Source organism: Oncorhynchus nerka, linkage group LG12 (genome assembly GCF_034236695.1).
Source record: "Oncorhynchus nerka isolate Pitt River linkage group LG12, Oner_Uvic_2.0, whole genome shotgun sequence".
Classification (NCBI taxonomy): Eukaryota; Metazoa; Chordata; class Actinopteri; order Salmoniformes; family Salmonidae; genus Oncorhynchus; species Oncorhynchus nerka.
The window spans coordinates 25,427,216-25,449,676 of record NC_088407.1 but is presented as its reverse complement, the minus strand read 5'-3'; the positions used below and the strand labels follow the sequence as shown (position 1 = coordinate 25,449,676).

The 22,461-nt window shown below is 45.4% G+C and overlaps 1 protein-coding gene across 1 annotated transcript in view; it reads left to right on the top strand.

Moving 5' to 3' along the window:
- The first annotated feature begins 6,060 nt into the window (after nt 1–6,060).
- LOC115139063 (neuroligin-2-like) overlaps nt 6,061–22,461 on the top strand; it is a 344,275-nt gene continuing 327,874 nt past the window's right edge. The window contains exon 1 of the mRNA XM_065025419.1: nt 6,061–6,981. The gene's annotated coding sequence lies outside the window, so the exon portion shown is untranslated. The remainder of the gene's footprint in view (nt 6,982–22,461) is intronic.

Here is a 22,461-nt window from a genome sequence, read left to right as displayed (position 1 = left end):
CCATTAAAGGCAAAATATCTTACATCTATAGACTCCTTTCTGAGAAAGGAAGCTCCTCCTTTACTCCTTTAATCTGGGAAAAGGACCTTGGTCTGACTATCAGTGATGAGTTATGGGCGGAGGTTTGCGACAGGGTATACTGCTCCTCTACCAGTGTAAAAATGAAAGAATCTAATTACAAATTTTTGTACACATTTTATTATACTCCTTTGAGACTCCATAGAATGAAAACAGATATGTCTCCTAACTGTAAAAGATGTACCTCTGAAAGTGGAACCTATATGCATGTATTTTGGAGCTGTAGGGAGATTGCCAGATTCTGGTAATCTGTACATACTGCTGCACAGAAAATACTAGAGGTACAGTTTGATATGACCCCGTGTATCTATCTTCTTAATGGCCAGCAGGACTTTGTTCTTGATCCTGACAGAGAAAATTTGCTTATGACTATTACATACTTTGCTAAGAAATGTATTCTTCTATTGTGGGCCTCTAATACCCCCCCCCCCTACATTTAAAATGTGGATTGACCAGATTGTTGACTGTCTTCCTCTTGAAAAGCTCACTTATGACCTCCACAAGAGACAGCCCAAGTTTGATAGACTCTGGTCCCCACTATTCAACTATATTTCAAACTGGGCAGAGTGAACGGGGTGACTAGGGAAATGCACAGATACATGTTGTGTAAGGTACTGTAAAACCTAAAAACGAATTATTGTCCCGTCGTCTCAGCGAATGCTTGAAATAGCTGATAAGAACCTTGATAGTGCTGCTGCAAGTGGTATATGTTTGTTTTGTGTGTTTTTATTTTAATTTAGTTTTTGAGTACGTGTGCGTATGTGTGTGTGTGTATGTATATGTGCGTATGTATGTACGTATGTATGTATGTATATATATATGTACCAAGGAAAATATATAGATTAAGAAAAATAAATGCTTTTATTTGACTTTATCATTCATTTTAATTGTATTTTAATTTTTTCAAATGTATTATTATTTTTTAACTTTTTATTTTTTTTAAGCCTGTCACATCTGTGAATGTGGAATGTGTTTTGTTGGTTGATTGAAAAACAAGAAGACTTAATAAAACTTTAAATTGAAAAAAAAAAATAGAAAAATAGAAAAAAACATACTGTATACAAATGTTTTTATTTTGTCTCTCTGTGTTTTCATATTTGAATGCATTTGGTCTCCCTTAATAAAAAAAAGTACAACATACTTTCCAATCTGCGTTTAGCTAAACTGATTGAGCTCAGCTGTGAATGGTCCTGGCCCAACCAAAAAAAAGTGTCAAGGGAAGCGAATTTGGATTTGGCTTAACTCCTATCACATAGCACCAAGAGAAATACGCCATTGACGGAAACAACTTGCATTGTTGCATCTCGTTATGTGGTTGTCCTCCGGTGGCTAGCTAGCTAAAATGGTCTCTTTCCTAAATTAGCCATGGATAGAGATAAGGATTTGGTGGTTTTACATAATTGTCTGTACTGGTCAATGATTATAACAAGGATTCTGATCCAACCATAAAATAATACGTTGTGACCCTGGAGTGAGAGGATGGAAGTTCAATATGTAGCTAGCCTAATGTTAACTAGCTATCTTTGCCCATAAAAGGAAGTTAGGCTAGCGAGCAAGCATTTTAGCCAGGTAATAAAAGTGTGTACTGTATGACAGTCATAGACCGTTTAGTCACCATGAAAGAGAGGAGGATGACATTTCAGTTTATCTACAAGTAGGGTGAGTCAACATGTTTTTTCTACTTGCACAAACACACACAAGCGCACACACAAGCGCACACAGAAGCGCACACACACACACACACACACACACACACACACACACACACACACACACACACACACACACACACACACACACACACACACACACACACACACACACACACACACACACACACACACACACACACACAAATCAGAACCATGGACAGCCACATCATATTTAGCTTACATTGATTGGACATAAAAAGTGTTTGGTATCTTTTAGTTGTCACTGTACTGATTTAAGCATAGATGATTTGACGATGCTGCAATGTTGAAGTTGAAATAGTGCCGGAATAGTGGAGGCAGCTCTTGTTTTCTTTGCTTCTTGCGGTAACTCTCCGTGGTTCTAAACCAATTGTTGTTTAGTAGTCCAAAAATGTCAGAAACATTTACCTCCTTGACCATGCAGTAGTTAATGTAACTCTTTGTTACATGCAATATCCTTTGTGGACTTGTGGATCTATGGTTTTGTGATGAAACAAAGGTGTGGTTGAATTTATCCTTCCACTGTGTCTTCTTATTGTCTCGGCCTTAGGCCTATATATCACGGTGGCAATGCATATGAACTAACAAGTAATAGAGCAAACCATGCAAGTACCACAACACATAGGTTGTAATACAGCTTTTTTTCTGGCTTGGCTTCTCCAGTGATTTTACCCATGCACCACTACAGGTCTCTGCTCTTTTGAATGCATCTCAGATTCTGAAAACTCTTTTCCGGTTCCATTAGGTGTAAGTCCAGCTGATAGACAGGTAAATTACAGAGAGAAATGTGTTTATTTTTAGACTCTGTGGCTTAGAAGGAAAGGTTAGTAGCTTTGTTAGATTTCGTGACTCTATGCACGCCTCTAAACAAACACACACAGCATCAACTAGACAGTAATATTATTAAATGTTGTTTGTTTAAACTTGATGGGTTGTGTGAGCCTGCCAGGTAGTGTGCATACAATATATATGAACCTGTGTGTGTGTGTGTGTGTGTGTGTGTGTGTGTGTGTGTGTCTGTGAATGAGTGTGTGTGTGTCTAGTCTTTACAGAGGGTGCTGCTGGCAGCGTCACCAGATGGTGGAGGATTGGGAAGTGGTTCTCTCCCTCCCTAGCTCCGACTGGGGTTATGAGACAATGGGAAGCAGTGGAAAGTGAAAGGGGCTAGATTGCATGATGACGAGACTGGGGTTACGTCCCAAATGGCACCCTATTCCCTATATAGTGCACTACTTTTGACCAGGCTCTGGTCTTAGTGCACTATATAGGGAATAGGATGCCATTTGGTGTGTGTGTACAGTGCCTTGCGAAAGTATTCGGCCTCCTTGAACTTTGCGACCTTTTGCCACATTTCAGGCTTCAAACATAAAGATATAAAACTGTATTGTTTTGTGAAGAATCAACAACAAGTGGGACACAATCATGAAGTGGAACGACATTTATTGGATATTTCAAACTTTTTTAACAAATCAAAAACTGAAAAATTATTCAGCCCCCTTTTAAGTTAATACTTGGTAGCGCCACCTTTTGCTGCGATTACAGCTGTAAGTCGCTTGGGGTATGTCTCTATCAGTTTTGCACATCGAGAGACTGAAATTTTTTCCCATTCCTCCTTGCAAAACAGCTCGAGCTCAGTGAGGTTGGATGGAGAGCATTTGTGAACAGCAGTTTTCAGTTCTTTCCACAGATTCTCGATTGGATTCAGGTCTGGACTTTGACTTGGCCATTCTAACACCTGGATATGTTTATTTTTTAACCATTCCATTGTAGATTTTGCTTTATGTTTTGGATCATTGTCTTGTTGGAAGACAAATCTCCGTCCCAGTCTCAGGTCTTTTGCAGACTCGTCAGGTTTTCTTCCAGAATGGTCCTGTATTTGGCTCTATCCATCTTCCCATCAATTTTAACCATCTTCCCTGTCCCTGCTGAAGAAAAGCAGGCCCAAAGTTCAAGGGGGCCGAATACTTTCGCAAGGCACTGTATGTGTGCTGGCCTGCCTGGTGTGTGTGTGTGTGGGGGGTGTCATACATTCATGCATGTGTGTGTGCGCGCCTCTGTGTGCATTCCTTCATACCTGCGTGTGAAGACACATACATACACACACCAGCTCCCTTTGAGAGCGTGGAAACCCCAGTTCTAAATGTCTGACAGACAGGGCAGAACAGCAACAGCCTTTAAGGTACTTCAAAGGGCCTTTTCTCCGGTCACTTACTGAGAATGAGGCCGATCAAACAGGCCTTTACAGCACAGGAGCAAAAAAAAGGATCAGCGCCATGGAGTAATTCTCCACAGAGCGAACAGCTAGCTCCCCTGGGGCTTGCTATGGCAAGGGCTGACGTAGCTACCACTCACACAGACATACAGAGAGAGAAAGAGAGAGTGTGGGGTGAGTGTTTTTGTTTTTAGCGTGCATGTGCACATGTGTGTCTTTGTGTACATGGGTGAGGTTGTGTTTGTGTGTGTGTGTATGGTTAGGTTTGTGTCTGTCTGTGTTGGGTTCGGTGTGTGTGTGTGTGTTGGTGTGTGGTTAGCTATGTTTGTGTCCATCACTGTTGTTCATCAGAGGGGAACGGTGGAGGGTATGGTGTAGCAAAGGTGGGGAGATGTTTTAATATAGGGGGGGGGGGGGGGCTCAGCTGTCAGCTATTCAGCTATCTCTGGTGGTCCATTACCTCTGATGGCTGCCCTGGGTCTATCACGGGGTGTGTGTATCTGTCCATGTTTGTGTGTCCAACGTTGGTGTGTGTTTGTGTGTCTGATGTAGGTTTTTGTGTGTGTACTGTGTGTGTAGGTGTTTGTGTTTGTTTGTGTCCGTGTGTGTGTATGGTTAAGTGTGTGTCCCCTCCCTCCCCTATGTGAACTAGCTAGGTGACCCAATGAAATGTCACTGGGGAATATACATCCAACACATCCAATGACTATAAACAATTTGTCTTGATAGTGGAGATAACCGTGCCAGTCGACCTGTCCCCCTCTCTACCTCTGCCGTGTCTCTTTTCCTCCCTGGTGGGTTGAGATGGAGAGGAGGTGAGGTGAGAGAACAGAACATCCACCAACATCTGTCGACTCAAGGTTGTAGATGGGTGTAGCTCTCTCTTATTGTATAAAATGAGTCTGCAGGTAGCCTACAGGGCTTTATTACTTCCTATGAGCATGTACGAGCCTTTATATAGTCTCAGAATTAGACATCAGAGTGAAAGAAATACTGATTGTTCATTTAGTTGCCATTGCCTCTATCAGAATGTATAATGTAAAGATGGGGACGGATGAACCTGACTGACATTGAAGCGTTCTCTCTCAGGTAATATTTGGCAGGCTTTAGCCGTGCTCCGTGTCATGGGAATCATTTTGGAGCCTTTTCATGCCAGATGTTTGGCTGTGTTACTAGATTAAGAGGCATGTGCTTCTGTTGCACTACACTCTAAGAAAAACGTTTTCCAAAAGGGTTCTTCGGCTGTCCCCATTGGCAAACCCTTTTTGGTTCCACGTAGAACCTATTTTGGTACCAAAACCCTTTTGGGTTCCATGTTGAACCCTCTGTGGAAAGGGTGGAAAGGGTGGGTCACACTTCCACTCCCAAAAGGGTTCTACCTGGAACCAAAAAGGGTTATTCATAGGGTTCTCCTATGGGGACAGCCGGAGAACCCTTTTAGGTTCTAGATAGCACCTTTTTTCTAAGAGTGTCGATCCAATAGAACAGGTGCAACAACATCATCAATGATGGGCTACAGCAGATGGGCTACAGCAGATCCAGTCACTGTGTAGTAGTGAGGTTTTCTCCCACAGAAAAACATAGAAAAATGGATGGAATAGACAGACAGATATACAACTAGTGATGGGGCAGCATGGATCCCATTGAGATTACGCAGGCTGACGTTTAATGTCACAAGTCTTGTCCTGTAGGCAGAATTGAGTGATTTCCCATTAGATAGGCCAGCTGAAAAATCTAAATCGCCTATATGTAGAAATGAATGAAATAAAACATGTGCTTCTTGGTCTTAATTTAAGGTTAGGGGTAGGCTTAAAACCAGATGTTATGACATTGTGACTGGGCCAGCTAGTGACCTCTTGGGAAAACTGCCTCCAGAACAAGATTCATGACTATAACCTGCGGAGATGATTTATCCCATGGGGAGGAATGGGGGATATAAAATGGGTTTGTATCGCTTTAACATTCTTTGACGTCACCCTGATGCAGATTTCACCGGGGAAGGAGGACACTGACGTGAAAGGAGTTAGACCGACAAAAAAAAAAGTACCAACATGATTTAGGCTCTTCTGTAGTCTGCTTTAACGGAGGGGGAATGGGTAGGTTAGTGCTGCCCGCTATTTTGGAAGAGAAGATTTTCTTCCGTTTGAACCAGTAATACTGTACAGAAATGCTAATACATCTGATGGGGTAAAGATAAAACATTCGAAAAGAAAAGCAACAATCTGGATTCTAGAGGGCCGGAGTGAATGTAGGGATGCTCGAGCGTTGTCACAGCGACACAACTTGCTAGGACATTGTGCACGCGCCCCGCCGAGAGGCAGCGTGAGCGAGCTAAAGAAGCAATCGCACAAGCGCAGCATCTTTTCGGTGCATGGCTATAACGGGTCGGAGGGGAATCACGGAAAACCACCGCTATTACCCAGAGAAGAAGCAGGCAAGCACCACCATGATTCAAATCGTCCTCGCTATTTAAACTGTCGTTTGAGCTATCCTCTCCACCCGCAAAGGGCAAGCGGGGATGTTTTTGGGGGGTTGAAAATCAACCTGCTTGCAAAATCACTGTTGCCAATGTATGTAGACGAGGAATTAGACTAGATATAATTTAGTTGTCAGCAAATGAGTTATAAAGATATATATAGAGACTCGTCAGATGAAAAGCCAAAGCTGGAAGAATGATTCCAAAATCAGTCTACATGCCTTCATCTCGTGTATAATGCGCCTCACGCAGCAATAGGCTTTATTTGTTGGTAGCCTTTTCCTTTCGTCGTTGTCTCCCTGTCCCTCATCAGAATGTGGTAGTCCGGTCAATCTACCGGGATTGAGCGGGTGTTGTCGGTAAACAGAACCAGTGAAGCTTTCTAAAACCGTCTCCTTCTCCAAAGGACTATGCTTCAATATTTCCCCATCTAGAGGAACGGCGTGACAGCGATCTGGAAGTCAAAGAGGATTCCTTTTGAAAACCCCCCTTGGAATCTTGCTACCCTTTATACCACATAACAGGTAAGCACATCGCTCTCTCGGTTGTCGAGAATGTAGGAATTATTTCTATATTTCACAGATAACGTGAATAAAACAAGCGATTCGTTTGCTTGTAATTACAATGTAATTAGGCTACATACATGTTTATTTGTCCCTTCCTGTCATGTTGGGTAGCAAATAGCATTAGAATGCCTTTGCAATCTCACTGATAGTTCTCACTGATCATCTCTCAATGATAACTCTCGTTTGAAGCTTTGCCGTCGAACCTGTTGTTAATGATTGCGTGCTGTGGCGCTAACACTATGATGGGCTACACCCCCAACACGCAACCAGTTCAAAGATTTTGAGACACCTTTTCCTGATAATGGTGCCGGCAGGGAATACATATCCTCCTTTTTTTGAATACCGACTGAATTCAAACTCTCCTTCGGTGGTCTCTCTCCACATATGTAGATGTTGCCAGTTTGTGGTGCCATTGGAGGGTAGCCTCAAGTAGATTTATATCAAACCATCCAAAGCCTTTAGACAGTATTAGCATTTCAACCACACATTTGTTTGTCTTTAGAAGGTTTCACAAATATTAACAGATCAAGTCAAGCTTTACTACCTCTATTATGCTATTTCCTCTGATTTTTTAAGGATTTACATTCATTACAATGTTTTGATGTTGTAGTTGCGTGGTTTATGGGTGAAATGGTGCAATTGTATCCTCCCCCCCCAAAAGAGAGTTTCCAATGCAACCTATCTATCTGAGTATCTTATGTGTCAAGGGGTAGATAGCTAGCCCCGACAGGAAACGCCATGCCCGTGAGAACATATGTCTCTCACACACACTGACTGCAAAGAATGGGCCACATTTATATGCGGGGTTGGTATGGAGGGCATTCCAAGATCCATCCAGTTGATGGTAGAATTCAACAGAGACAAGAAGACCTCTGTTCTTATCAGCCCAAGAGGATGGGCGCATACGCACACGCGCATACACACACTCTCATGCACACACACACACACACACACACACACACACACACACACACACACACACACACACACACACACACACACTCTCATGCACACACTCTATCACACACGCACACACACACTCTCATGCACACACACACACACACACACACACACACACTCATGCACACACTCTATCACGCACGCACGCACGCACACACACATACACACACTCATTATCACACACACATTCTTAGGCACACACACCCAAACACACACATACACTCTGGCTGCACAGAGCTCTGTGGTTGCCCTATATAGCAGTTATTATGGATAGCTCTGTTTACCAGGGGGAAACTATTTAATGGATGCGAGAAATGTGTTGTGGGACTCTGTCCTTGTGCTGAATAGATGTTGTCACAGAGAGTTGTCTCGCTCTCTACTGGGAGCAAGATGGGAGGAGAAGTTGTGTGTGTGTGTGTGTGTGTGTGTGTGTGCAGGTTGTAGTGGCAGCCTAATCACTAGAAATAGACTTCGCTTTCAGATATTTGAAAAGGTCCTGAGAACGTCAATACACTATATGCCTTCCTCGGTGCTTACTAAAAAATGTTTAAACCATTACCCAGCACTGGGCACAAACATGTGATGCTCGGAGCCGAAGCCCGTTGCTCAGACCACTGCAGGTCACAATGCTCTAGCAGGCAGTGAAAATACGTGATGATACTTGATAGTATGAGGTTGGTTGGTTTGCCAAGCCTTTCCCAAACTATAGCCCTAACTTCAACCACTTGGAATGAATGTCTAAACTGTTAACCTTTGAATCATTTATGTTTTAACCCTGTAACCATGCGGAATTAACTCTGTAACCATGCGGAATTAACTCTGTAACCATGCGGAATTAACTCTGTAACCATGCAGAATTAACTCTGTAACCACGCTGAATTAATGCGTTAAAAATAGACGTTAATCCATAATACATCGAATTTCGAAGGGACGCTAAGAGATCTTGTTGGCAGTGGTGTTTGTGTGTGTGTGTGTGCATGCACGTGAGGTGAGGAAGTGTGTGGGTGTGTGTGTGTGTATGTGAAGCTCATTGCTCTGCAGCAGCACATCTTGTTTATTTGTATGGCAACAGTGGATCCATGTGATGTAATTGATTCACAATGGGGCCCACTAAACATGGGAGACAGGTAGTCTTGGTAAGGAGAGGAATATCTATAATTCCATGTGTAAAACTTGTATTATCATCTACATTTATGATGAGTATTTCTGTTGAAATACAGAAATGTGGCTATGCAAAATCACTTGATGTTTTTGGAACTAGTGAATCTAAATAGCCAATGTAAACTCAGATTTTTTAAATATAAATATGAACTTTATCAAACAAAACATGCATGTATTGTGTAACATGAAGTCCTATGAGTGTCATCTGATGAAGATAATTCAAGGTTAGTGATTAATTTTATCTTTATTTCTGCTTTTTGTGAATGCTATATTTCGCTGGAAAATGGCTGTGCTTATTGTGGTTTGATGGAGACCTAACAATCGTTTGTAGTGCTTTCGCTGAAAAGCCTATTTGAAATCGGACACTTTGGTGGGATTAACAACACGATTGCCTTTAAAATGATATAAGACATGTGTGTTTTAGGAATTGTAATTATGAGAATTCTATGGTTTGAATTTGGCGCTCTCTATTTTCACTGGTAGATGTCATATCGATCCCGGTATTGGGATTGCAGTCATAACAGGTTAAGGAGACCTATATGTCTTGTGTTTGTGTGTGAGTCTGTTTTCAATGTTCTTTGCCATGCATGTGTCTGTGTGCTTGTGTGTGTGTTTCTGTGTCTCTTTTCAGTGTGTGTATGTTGATTTCAAATTTTCTGTGCCTGTGCGTGTGCGTTTGCATGTGTGAGTACGTGCTCTCAGACTCCCAACACAGACACAAGCCTAGACGGAGATGGAGGGAGGTCCATGCAGGCACAGGCAGATGGGCTGAGATGTACAGTGTGCTAGATGGGAGTCCATGCAGGTGCAGGCAGATGGGCTGAGATGTTCAGTGTGCTAGATGGGAGTCCATGCAGGTGCAGGCAGATGGGCTGAGATGTTCAGTGTGCTAGATGGGAGGTCCATGCAGGTGCAGGCAGATGGGCTGAGATGTTCAGTGTGCTAGATGGGAGGTCCATGCACGCGGAGGCAGATGGGCTGAGATGTTCAGTGTGCTAGATGGGAGGTCCATGCAGGCGCAGGCAGATGGGCTGAGATGTTCAGTGTGCTAGATGGGAGGTCCATGCAGGCGGAGGCAGATGGGCTGAGATGTTCAGTGTGCTAGATGGGAGTCCATGCAGGCGGAGGCAGATGGGCAGAGATGTTCAGTGTGCTAGATGGGAGGTCCATGCAGGCGGAGGCAGATGGGCTGAGATGTTCAGTGTGCTAGATGGGAGATCCATGCAGGCGCAGGCAGATGGGCTGAGATGTACAGTGTGCTAGATGGGAGGTCCATGCAGGCGCAGGCAGATGGGCTGAGATGTTCAGTGTGCTAGATGGGAGGTCCATGCAGGTGCAGGCAGATGGGCTGAGATGTACAGTGTGCTAGATGGGAGGTCCATGCAGGTGCAGGCAGATGGGCTGAGATGTTCAGTGTGCTAGATGGGAGGTCCATGCACACGCAGGCAGATGGGCTGATATGTTCAGTGTGCTAGATGGGAGGTTCATGCACGCGGAGGCAGATGGGCTGAGATGTACAGTGTGCTAGATGGGAGTCCATGCAGGTGCAGGCAGATGGACTGAGATGTTCAGTGTGCTAGATGGGAGGTCCATGCAGGCGGAGGCAGATGGGCTGAGATGTTCAGTGTGCTAGATGGGAGATCCATGCAGGCGCAGGCAGATGGGCTGAGATGTACAGTGTGCTAGATGGGAGGTCCATGCAGGCGCAGGCAGATGGGCTGAGATGTTCAGTGTGCTAGATGGGAGGTCCATGCAGGTGCAGGCAGATGGGCTGAGATGTACAGTGTGCTAGATGGGAGGTCCATGCAGGTGCAGGCAGATGGGCTGAGATGTTCAGTGTGCTAGATGGGAGGTCCATGCACGTGGAGGCAGATGGGCTGAGATGTACAGTGTGCTAGATGGGAGTCCATGCAGGCGGAGGCAGATGGGCTGAGATGTACAGTGTGCTAGATGGGAGTCCATGCAGGCGGAGGCAGATGGGCTGAGATGTTCAGTGTGCTAGATGGGAGGTCCATGCAGGCGGAGGCAGATGGGCTGAGATGTTCAGTGTGCTAGATGGGAGTCCATGCACGCGGAGGCAGATGGGCTGAGATGTACTGTGTGCTAGATGGGAGGTCCATGCAGGTGCAGGCAGATGGGCTGAGATGTTCAGTGTGCTAGATGGGAGGTCCATGCAGGTGCAGGCAGATGGGCTGAGATGTTCAGTGTGCTAGATGGGCGGTCCATGCAGGCTTAGGCAGATGGGCTGAGATGTTCAGTGTGCTAGATGGGAGGTCCATGCAGGTGCAGGCAGATGGGCTGAGATGTTCAGTGTGCTAGATGGGCGGTCCATGCAGGCTTAGGCAGATGGGCTGAGATGTTCAGTGTGCTAGATGGGAGTCCATGCAGGCGGAGGCAGATGGGCTGAGATGTTCAGTGTGCTAGATGAGAGGTCCATGCAGGCGGAAGCAAACTTTTTATTGTCCCGTACCCCTTCAAACATTCAACCTCCAGCTGCGTAACCCCTCTAGCACCAGGGTCAGCGCACTCTCAAATGTTGTTTTTTTGCCATCATTGTAAACCTGCCACACCCACACTATACGATACATTTATTGAACATTAGAATTAGTTGTCACAACCCGGCTCGTGAGAAGTGACAAAGAGCTCTTATAGGACCAGGGCACAAATAATAATATAATAATAATCAATGATTTTGCTCTTTATTTAACCATCTTACATATAAAACCTTATTTGTTCATCAAAAATTGTGAAGACCTCACCACAGCTTAATGAGAAGGGTGTGCTTGAAAGGATGCACATACATCTGCAATGTTGGGTTGTATTGGAGAGAGTCTCAGTCTTAAATCATTTTCCACACACAGTCTGTGCCTTATTTAGTTTTCATGCTAGTGAGGGCCGAGAATCCACTCTCACATAGGTACGTGATTGCAAAGGGAATCAGTGTCTTAACAGCACGATTTGCCAAGGCAGGATACTCTGAGAGCAGCCCAATCCAGAAATCTTCTGATTAAATTCAATTTTCACAGAACCGCTTGTTGCAATTTCGATGAGGCGCTCTTGTTCAGATATTGGTAAGTGTACTGGAGGCAGGGCATGAAAGGGATAACGAATCCAGTTGTTTGTGTCATCCATTTAGGGCAGTACCTGCGTAATTGCGTACTCAATTCACTCAGGTGCTTCGCGATATCACATTTGACATTGTCCGTAAGCTTGAGTTAATTTGCACACAAAAAATCATACAATGATGGAAAGACCTGTGTGTTGTCCTTGTTAATGCAGACAGAGAAGAGCTCCAACTTCTTAATCATAGCCTCAATTTTGTCCCTCACATTGAATATAGTTGCGGAGAGTCCCTGTAGTCCTAGATTCAGATCATTCAGGTGAGAAAAAACATCACCCAGATAGGCCAGTCGTGTGAGAAACTCGTCATCATACAAGCTGTCAGACAAGTTAAAATTATGGTCAGTAAAGAAAACTTTAAGCTCATCTCTCAATTAAAAAAAAATGTGGAAATAAAATGTAAATGATACCTTTTATTTTAGCTCATGAAACATGGGACCAACACTTTACATGTTGTGTTTATCTTTTTGTTCAGTGTAGTATATTTTCTTAGCACAAACAATGCTCAGCCCAGTCAAAACTGTTCGCTGCTCTGGCCCCCCAATGGTGGAACAAACTCCCTCACGACGCCAGGACAGCGGAGTCAATCACCACCTTCCGGAGACACCTGAAACCCCACCTCTTTAAGGAATACCTAGGATAGGATAAAGTAATCCTTCTCACCCCCCCCCTTAAAAGATTTAGATGCACTATTGTAAAGTGGCTGTTCCACTGGATGTCATAAGGTGAACGCACCAATTTGTAAGTCGCTCTGGATAAGAGCGTCTGCTAAATGACTTAAATGTAAATGTTAAATGATATGCTCTTGACTGTGGTCCATATCAGGATATTTTTTGAGGACATGCTCAATCATTTCACAAATATTAAATCCATTTCATTCTTTCCGACACTAGCTATAATTTTTGTATTTTTTTCTGGATAAAGGCGCGTGCAAAACAGAAGGTAAAAGCACTGTAAGTGGTAGCCTAGCAACAAGAGGCACATATTTTCTGCTGTAGCGTTCCAACTGTCATTATTTTATTTGGGCTCCACAAATGAATGTGTAAATAGTGTGTGGTCAAGCTGACAACTGGAGAAACAAAGAAGTGAGAAGCTGTTCAGAAAATACCTCAAAGAATTTAACACTAAAGTAAGTAGCTAATTTGAGATGTTTTATTTATCGGTGACTAGAATCAAGAACGTTAGCTACTTTGGCCAGCAGCCAGTAGGGCTAGCTAGCTAGGTTTGAATGGTGGGTACACTGGTAGCCTAGCTAGATAACAAATATCGAAATAGCCTTCCTTTCAAGGATTTTTTTTACCTCCTGTAAAACCTCAAGGTAAAAGTTAACATTTTAAAATTGTATTACTGGTTAATATAAGCTAGCTAGCTAACTAGCAACTTGGCTAGCTAAATAGCTTGTTCCAGTTAGTTTTCTCGTCATAAATAAAAAAAAATAGCGTAGCTACCTTGTGATATGTTTATGTGAAATTGTCAGGACCCGGTTACGAACCCGGGTCTCCGGAGTGAGAAACAGTCACTTAACCAACTGAGCCACGAATAGTTGGCAGAACCCAGAAGATGAGGCAGACACAGCAGTACTTGAGACGATGTATTTAATGAAGTAAAAAATGAAGTTCTTCAGGAAAACATGTAACTCCACAACCTCAAAAGGAATTCCACAAGAACAAAGGTAATCCTCCAAGACAAAAAGGTAAATCCACAAGGTGGAAGGTATAGCACAAAAAGCCTCAAAAAATACTCAAAAACAAACAAACAAGAACAAAAAACAGAATTCCACAAGAGAGTCCACCGGGATCAACAAGAGTTCACAGAGTACTAGGGCTGGGTGCTAACATACAAACACAGAGCAAAGGACTGAGGAAAACAAAGGGTTTAAATACAATCAGGGGAAACGAGGCACAGGTGCAAATAATAATGGGGATCAAGGGAAAACAAAAGGTCAAAAGGCACAATGGGGGCATGTAGTGACCAAAAACCGGAACAACCCTGGCCAAATCCTGACAGAATCCCCCCCCTAGGAACGGCTCCTGACGTTCCTACCAGCTCTCTCAGGGTGGAGAGCCCTGAACTGACGAATGAGGTCAGGGTCCAGTATGTCTTTGGCAGGAACCCAGGAGCGCTCCTCGGGACCGTAGCCTTCCCAGTCCACCAGATACTGCCAGGACCGCTGCACCCGGCGGGAATCCAGTATCCGATGGACGGTATAAGCCGGCTGGCCTCCAATGACACGAGGCGGAGGGGGAGGTCTGTCTGCCGGGACAAGGGGAGAAAAAACAACAGGTTTTAATAAGGAAATGTGGGATTAATCTTAAGGGATCTGGGTAAGTGTAGGCGATAAGAAACTGGGTTAACTCTCCTGGCAACCTTAAAGGGACCGATGTATTTTTGGGACAGCTTGCGAGACTCCACCCGTAGTGGTAAATCTCTTGTGGAGAGCCAGACTCTCTGGCCGGGGCGCAGGGTAGGCCCGGGACGGCGACGTCTGTTGGCTTGTTGTTGGTACCTCTGTGAGGAACGCATAAGATTAAGACGGGTCTTCCTCCACATAAGCCGACAGCGTCTGACGAACTTCAAGGCTGAAGGCACTCTGACTTCTGCCTCCTGGTCCGGGAACAATGGAGGGGCATAGCCAAACTGACACTCGTGCGGGGACATACCAGTGGAGGAGGAGCGCAAGGTGTTGTGCGCGTATTCGGCCCAAACAATGAAGGACGACCATGTGGACGGGTTGTTACGAGTCATACATCGGAGGGTGGCTTCCAGCTCTTGATTCATCCTCTCTGTTTGGCCGTTGGACTCCGGATGGTACCCTGAAGATAGACTGGCAGAAGCACCCATGAGTTGGCAGAAGGCCTTCCAAAACCTTGAGGCGAACTGGGGACCTCTGTCAGAAACCATATCTTGAGGAATGCCGAAGACTCGGAACACATGATTAATTACCAACTCAGCCGTCTCCTTGGCAGAAGGTAACTTAGTCAGAGGGACGAACCTGGCCGCCTTTGAAAACCTGTCGATTATGACTAGGATAGTAGTATTGCCATGGGATGGAGGAAGGCCAGTAATAAAGTCCAACGAGATATGGGACCAGGGTCTGTGGGGAATAGGTAAAGGGTGAAGGAGTCCTTGAGGGCGGAGGTGAGAAGATTTGCCCTGGCAGCAAATCTTCTCTTATGGTAGGCCACCAGAACTTACGCTGGATGAACTCCAAGGTGCGACCTACGCCCGGGTGACAGGTGAGGCGAGAGGAGTGCCCCCACAGAAGGACCTGAGTCCTCACTGCCTTGGGGACAAACAACCGATTGGCAGGACCCCCTTTCGGGTCCGGGTTCGATAGCTTGAGCTCGTCTCACGGTATCCTCAACTTGCCACGAAATCGGAGCCACGATCTTAGCAGCAGGAAGGACAGGCATGTCCGTGTCATCTCGAATGGCAGGAGCGTAGACTCGGGACAGGGCATCCGGTTTGAGATTCTTCGACCCGGGCCGATAGGTGAGGATAAACTGGAATCGATTGAAGAAAAGAGACCATCTAGCTTGTCTAGAGTTCAACCGCTTCGCCTGCTGGATATACTCCAGATTTTTGTGGTCCGTAAGCACTTGAAACGGGTGAGAAGCCCCCTCGAGCCAGTGTCTCCATTCCTTCAATGCCATCTTAACCGCTAGGAGTTCACGATCCCCCACATCGTAGTTCCTCTCAGCCGGGGTAAGCCGGTGTGAGAAGAAAGCGCACGGATGAAGCTTCTTGTCTTCACCCCTCTGAGACAGGACAGCTCCAACACCAACCTCTGAGGCGTCTACCTCCACCACAAACGGTTCATCCGTAGTCGGTAGTATCAGGATGGGAGCAGAGAGGACGCGCTGCATGAGTCCTTGGAAGGCCGTCTCAGCTTCACTTCCCCACAAAAACCTTGCATTGCCACCCTTGGTTAAAGCTGAGAGAGGGGCTGCCACCAAGCTGAAGTTCTTGATGAACTTGCGGTAAAAGTTTGTGAAGCCCAGGAAACGCTGAACTTCCTTAACGGATTTGGGGTGGGCCAATCCGCTACCGCCCCTACCTTCCTGGGGTCCATTTGGACTCGACCGGGTTCCACTACAAATCCCAGGAATTGTACTCGGGATGAATGGAATTCACATTTTTCCGGCTTAACGTACAGATGGCTGTCTAGGAGGCGTTTGAGTACTTGTCTGACATGCTTTGTGTGTTCTTGAAGAGAGCTCGAAAAGATGAGGATGTCATCCAAGTAAACAAACACAAATATGTTAAGCATATCCCTAAGCACATCGTTTATGAGCGCTTGGAACACCGCTGGGGGCGTTGGTCAGGCCGAAGGGCATCACCAAGTATTCATAGTGACCAGTAGGCGTGTTGAACGCGGTCTTCCACTCGTCACCAGGTCTGATCCGCACAAGATGGTATGCGTTCCGCAGGTCAAGCTTAGTGAAAACAACTGCTTCCTGGAGCAGCTCGAAGGCTGTGGCCATAAGGGGTAGCGGGTAACGGTTACGGACGGTTATGGCATTGAGTCCCCGGTAGTCGATGCAAGGACGTAATCCACCGTCTTTCTTGGCCACAGAGAAAAACCCTGCTCCCGCCGGGGGAGGTGGATGGACGCATGAGGCCTGCTTCCAGAGCGTCCTTGATGTAGGTATCCATAGCAGCTCGTTCGGGTGGAGATAGGGAAAAGATCCGACCCCTGGGGGGGCAAGTGCCCAGAAACAGTTCGATGGGGCAATCATAAGGTCTATGGGGTGGTAGCATGGTGGCCCTCTGTTTGCTAAATACCAGTTTGAGGTCATGGTAACACTCGGGAACTCGGGTCAGGTCGATGGATTCTAAAGACTCGGGAGTAGAACTCGGGGAATTCGGGAAAATACATGTAGCTTGGCACGTAGGACCCCACTGCTTGGTAGTGCCCACAGACCAGTCGATGTGAGGGTTATGGCTGTGAAGCCAGGGGTATCCAAGGACGAGAGGGAACTCGGAACAGGAGATCAAATGAAAGTTCATCAATTCCTTGTGTTGTGAAACTGAAAGTCGCAAGGAGGTAGTGACATGAGTGACAAGTCCAGATCCCAAACGGCTTCCATCCAATGTAGTAACCCTCATGGGGTCACTTAGAGGTTCAGAGGGGAACGCCATTCTCCTTCGCCCAGACACCATCCATGAAGTTACCTGCGGCTCCAGAGTCTACCAAGGCTTGAAGGTGAAGCTTGTGGTTGTCCCAGGAAAGGGTGACTGGAATGAGCAGACGGGAGTTGGACGGATGGGAGGAGGTTATGTTTCCCGTTACAGTTCCCCCGGTCTGTACGGGACAGAGCGTTTCCTGGAGCCGGGACACGTGGAACGGAAATGGCCCGGTTTGCCGCAATATAGACAGCGTCGCTCCCTCATCCGGCGGTCTCTCTCAGCCTGGGAGATGCGTCCAATCTGCATGGGTTCCGGTGGAGCCAGCGAGGATAAAGGTGGGGACTCGGAGCTGGGACTGATAGGGGCTAGAGGTCTACGGTTGAGTTCTCTCTCTCTCAGACGCTGGTCAATGCGTGAGGCCAACTTGATCAGGGACTCGAGATTGTCCGGTGGTTCCCGAGTGGCCAGTTCATCTTGGATAGTGTCGGAAAGGCCTTTCAGAAAGCACACAGTGAGCGCCTCGTTGTTCCAGCCACTCGCTGCTGCCACCGTGCGGAACTGGATGGCATAGTCCGTCACGCTGCGCCGACCTTGGTGGAGAGTCAGGAGCTGTTTGGCTGAGTCAGGACCACTGCTTGGGCCTTGAAACACTCGTTTGAATTCCTCAGCAAATGCAGAGTAGCTGGCACAGCAGGAATTATGGGCATCCCACACAGCAGTAGCCCAGGCCAGGGCTTTTTCCGACAGCAGGGTGATGATATATGCGATCTTAGACCGGTCGGTGGGGAACGACGAGGGTTGCAGCTCGAAGGAGAGAGAACATTGGGTGAGAAACCCTTTACAAGCACTTGGATCACCTGAGAACCGTTGGGGAGGTGGAAGACGAGGTTCAGCCAGAGGGTTAACTGCCATGGGTACGTGAATCTGAGGTACTGGGACTGTTGCCGAGGTAAGTCGATCAGATATCTGCTTTATGGAAGTCAGCATCTCCGACAGAAGATGAGAATGTCTAGCCATTAAGGCCTCTTGCTGAACCAGGGCAGCTTCGTGGCGTTGGACAGTCTCCTGGTGGTGGAACAGCCTGGCAACAAGGTCCTGGGAACTGGCTGCCTCTGGGTTCATTTTTTGGCTCTGTGTTTCTGTCAGGACCCGGTTACGAACCCGGGTCTCCGGAGTGAGAAACAGTCACTTAACCAACTGAGCCACGAATAGTTGGCAGAACCCAGAAGACGAGGCAGACACAGCAGTACTTGAGACGATGTATTTAATGAAGTAAAAAATGAAGTTCTTCAGGAAAACATGTAACTCCACAACCTCAAAAGGAATTCCACAAGAACAAAGGTAATCCTCCAAGACAAAAAGGTAAATCCACAAGGTGGAAGGTATAGCACAAAAAGCCTCAAAAAATACTCAAAAACAAACAAACAAGAACAAAAAACAGAATTCCACAAGAGAGTCCACCGGGATCAAGAGTTCACAGAGTACTAGGGCTGGGTGCTAACATACAAACACAGAGCAAAGGACTGATGAAAACAAAGGGTTTAAATACAATCAGGGGAAACGAGGCACAGGTGCAAATAATAATGGGGATCAAGGGAAAACAAAAGGTCAAAAGGCACAATGGGGGCATGTAGTGACCAAAAACCGGAACAACCCTGGCCAAATCCTGACAGAAATGACAATATTTTCTTGCAATGTCGACACAAGTTTCATTCATTTATGCATTGACCGTTTGGAGTGGATCACAGACCAACACTACCATCACCCTAGATTACGAGGGACTGCCGCTGACGACCCAATCTGCACCCATCGCATCCATCGTCCATAACAAACAGGGCAAGCAGGGGTATTGAGGATGTGCACCTTTTATTTTCTGTTAGATTGGCCTTCGTTTGTATCTTTACAGAAAACATGTGTTGTGATAGCGCTCTGGAGTTGCTATGCTGCATTTTTTTTAACAGCATTTCACTGATTTCAAAACTCTGTCAACTTTTTTTGTGACAACTACACTGTTGATCACCGTTTTTTCTGATGACAGTGATGGGGGAAGACTACAATGTCTGGTTCAATGAAAATGTTTATAACTAAATCGGCGATTTCCTCATCGTCTGATCCATTTTCAGAATCAGAGATGGCCCGATCGTTCTCCAGAAAGTAGTCCATCACATCTTTTTCCCTCTGATCTTTGTCGGTAGCGCATTTAACATCAGGGCAGCAATGCATGATATCTTTCAAACAAAGCTGCGTTAGAAAGGATTATCCAGACATGTATTCCACCTTTATTTAACCAGGTAGGCTAGTTGAGAACAAGTTCTCATTTACAACTGCGACCTGGCCAAGATAAAGCAAAGCAGTTCGACACATACAACAACACAGAGATACACATGGAATAAACAAACATACAGTCAATAATATAGTAGAAAAGTATATATACAGTATGTGCAAATTAAATAGGATAAGAGAGGTAAGGCAATAAATAGGCTGTGGTGGCGAAGTAATTACAATATGGCAATTAAACACTGGAATGGTAGATGTGCAGAAGATGAATGTGCAAGTAGAGATACTGGGGTGCAAAGGAGCAAGATAAATAAATAAATACAGTATGGGGATGAGGTAGTTGGATGGGCTATTTACAGATGGGCTATGTACAGGTGCAGTGATCTGTGATACTGAGCAGCTCATGTTATAGACAGAAGCATGCTACATGGCAGACCAATCCGAACTCATCTCTCAGCATGTCCAAACCATCCATTATCTCGGTCAATCATGGCTAGCGGGAAGGTTCCTGTATTTTTACGTGACTAAACCAACTAGGTTTGTAATTTTATTTGTATTTACAGATGACATATAAGTTTGTTATTAAGGCAAATGAAAGTTCACATGTTCCAGAAGGCATTTCTGCCCCCCCCCCCCCAAAAAAAGAAAAATGAAGAACCCCCCCCCCCCCGTTAAAATGCCTCTCCTCTGAAGTAATGATGTGCGACATACGCCTAGCTCCTTGAAACGGGTCACATACCCTTTCCAAAGGTAGAACATTGTACAAATATGTAAGCGGTCTTGACTCATACGGTAGCAGGGAGATTTCTGGGGTACGGATCAGAAGCATGTAGAAACTGTTCTATTACGGAGAATATCCTAGCTCCGTATATGAAATTAAGGACATGCGTTTCTGGAGCATGTCTACTCCTTATATCGAATAAAATGTCAGATATCTGGATATCTGGATAAATATATCCTCTGATATTGACCCTTTTCGCCCAGTGGTGTATAGACGTTTGGACATGATTTTGCACTTCAACTTGGGTTTCCAACGGAGTTAAAAACTGCTAGGTTGCGTCTGAAATGGCACTGGTTCCCTACACAGTGCCTTATGGGCATGGTCAAAAGTAGTGCACTACATAAGGAATAGGGTGCCATAACAGACACATCCTACTCTCTCTACAGGACCCTTTTGTCACACGTATTCTTCATCTTTTATTTCTTTTACTCCTTCATCTATTGCTGTAAATACTTTATTTATTTGGTTGAAATGATCTGTCAGCTGTGTTTGTCTGTGTGTGGGTGTGTGTTTGTATGAGTGAGAGAGAGAGAGAGAGAAGAGTAGTCGTTACCATGGAAGCACCTTTTTTGACTGATAGCTGGACTGGTCAGTTTCTACCTGGGTGTTTTTCTGTTTTGATTGTTGGTAGTGTATGCAGGATTTGAATTATGCATGCCAATGGGCACTGGACACCTCCATAGCAGATATGGGAATCCCCACATGTCCTACATACAGTATAGGGCTATATGGGCACCCTCATTGTCATAATGTCATACGTTCCAGACCATGGTCCCTCCAACTCTTTCAAGGCCACTCCTGAGACACAGTGTAACTATAATTCCAATCCTCAGTATACTGTTGTCTATGTGTGTATCCATGTCTCTCTACTAGGGATATGATGTGCCAAAATCATTGAAGGATATTGAAAATGTAAAAACAGCTGTTTGAAATTGTATTTTTTTCCTGTTGAGGACCTTGCTCATCATGATGTGGTTTGTTTAGCTCTTCATATTCTGACTGAGTGTCTAGTGTCTCTATCTTCCACAGTGCCACCACTCTGCATTGCCCAGGCCTGTTGAGAAGGTATTTTCATTCCCAGGGAGAGAGTGAGAGCTGGAGAGAGAGAGGGTGAAGATGAGAGATTTGGCTGGCTCTTGGCTGGTTGTAGCCTTCGTATGCTCAGTAGGGGTGGCCGTCAATTCCAGAAGATAGTCGATTCACACTCTTTAAATGTGAGAATTGAGAATCAACTTCTTCCAAGAACGAACAATTGATTCCTATAATGTTTCACTAAATGACACGTTATTTTCCCGACTCAATCCGTCACTCCCATTGCTTAGTGTTGATTCCTATAATTTTTGGTGTTGGTATACATTGGCTTACATGTTATTTTCTGGAGTCTGATGCATCCAGTAATCAGTCAGTGCTTCTCATTCTCAGACCTTTCCGCCAGTCTCCCCTAAAAGTCGGTGCGTCATCCGTTAGACGGAGGCGCCGTCCTATCACCGTCCCCGGGGCTCTCATTAAGGTGAGATCAAGGTTGAGCGCTCGGAGGTGTTAACACACACCGCTCAATGGTGTTCGCACAAAACACCACTCACTGTGATAAGGCTAGCTCTACTGAGAGCCAGCTCACCAGTGACACCCAGACCACCGGCTAACACTCTCCCCCGTTCAGAGAGACAGAGAGGCAGAGAGACACAGAGTCACGGACAGCCCTGCTAGGCTAGCCAGATCCTTCTCAGTTTGATAAGGTGCTGTGGTGGGTTGGAGGGTTGGTTTCTCAACCAAATCCCTTTGACAATAGACATGAATACCAACATCAGAAAGAGCTAGGCATTGTGATTTGGCTATATGTGTGGGTGGATTTCAATGTGAGACAGGGAATCTTCAGAATCCAATCAACAGAATTTCAGACACCCCAACGGGATTATAGATAGATACAGTGGGGTAAAAAAGTATTTAGTCAGCCACCAATTGTGCAAGTTCCCCCACTTAAAAAGATGAGAGAGGCCTGTAATTTTCAT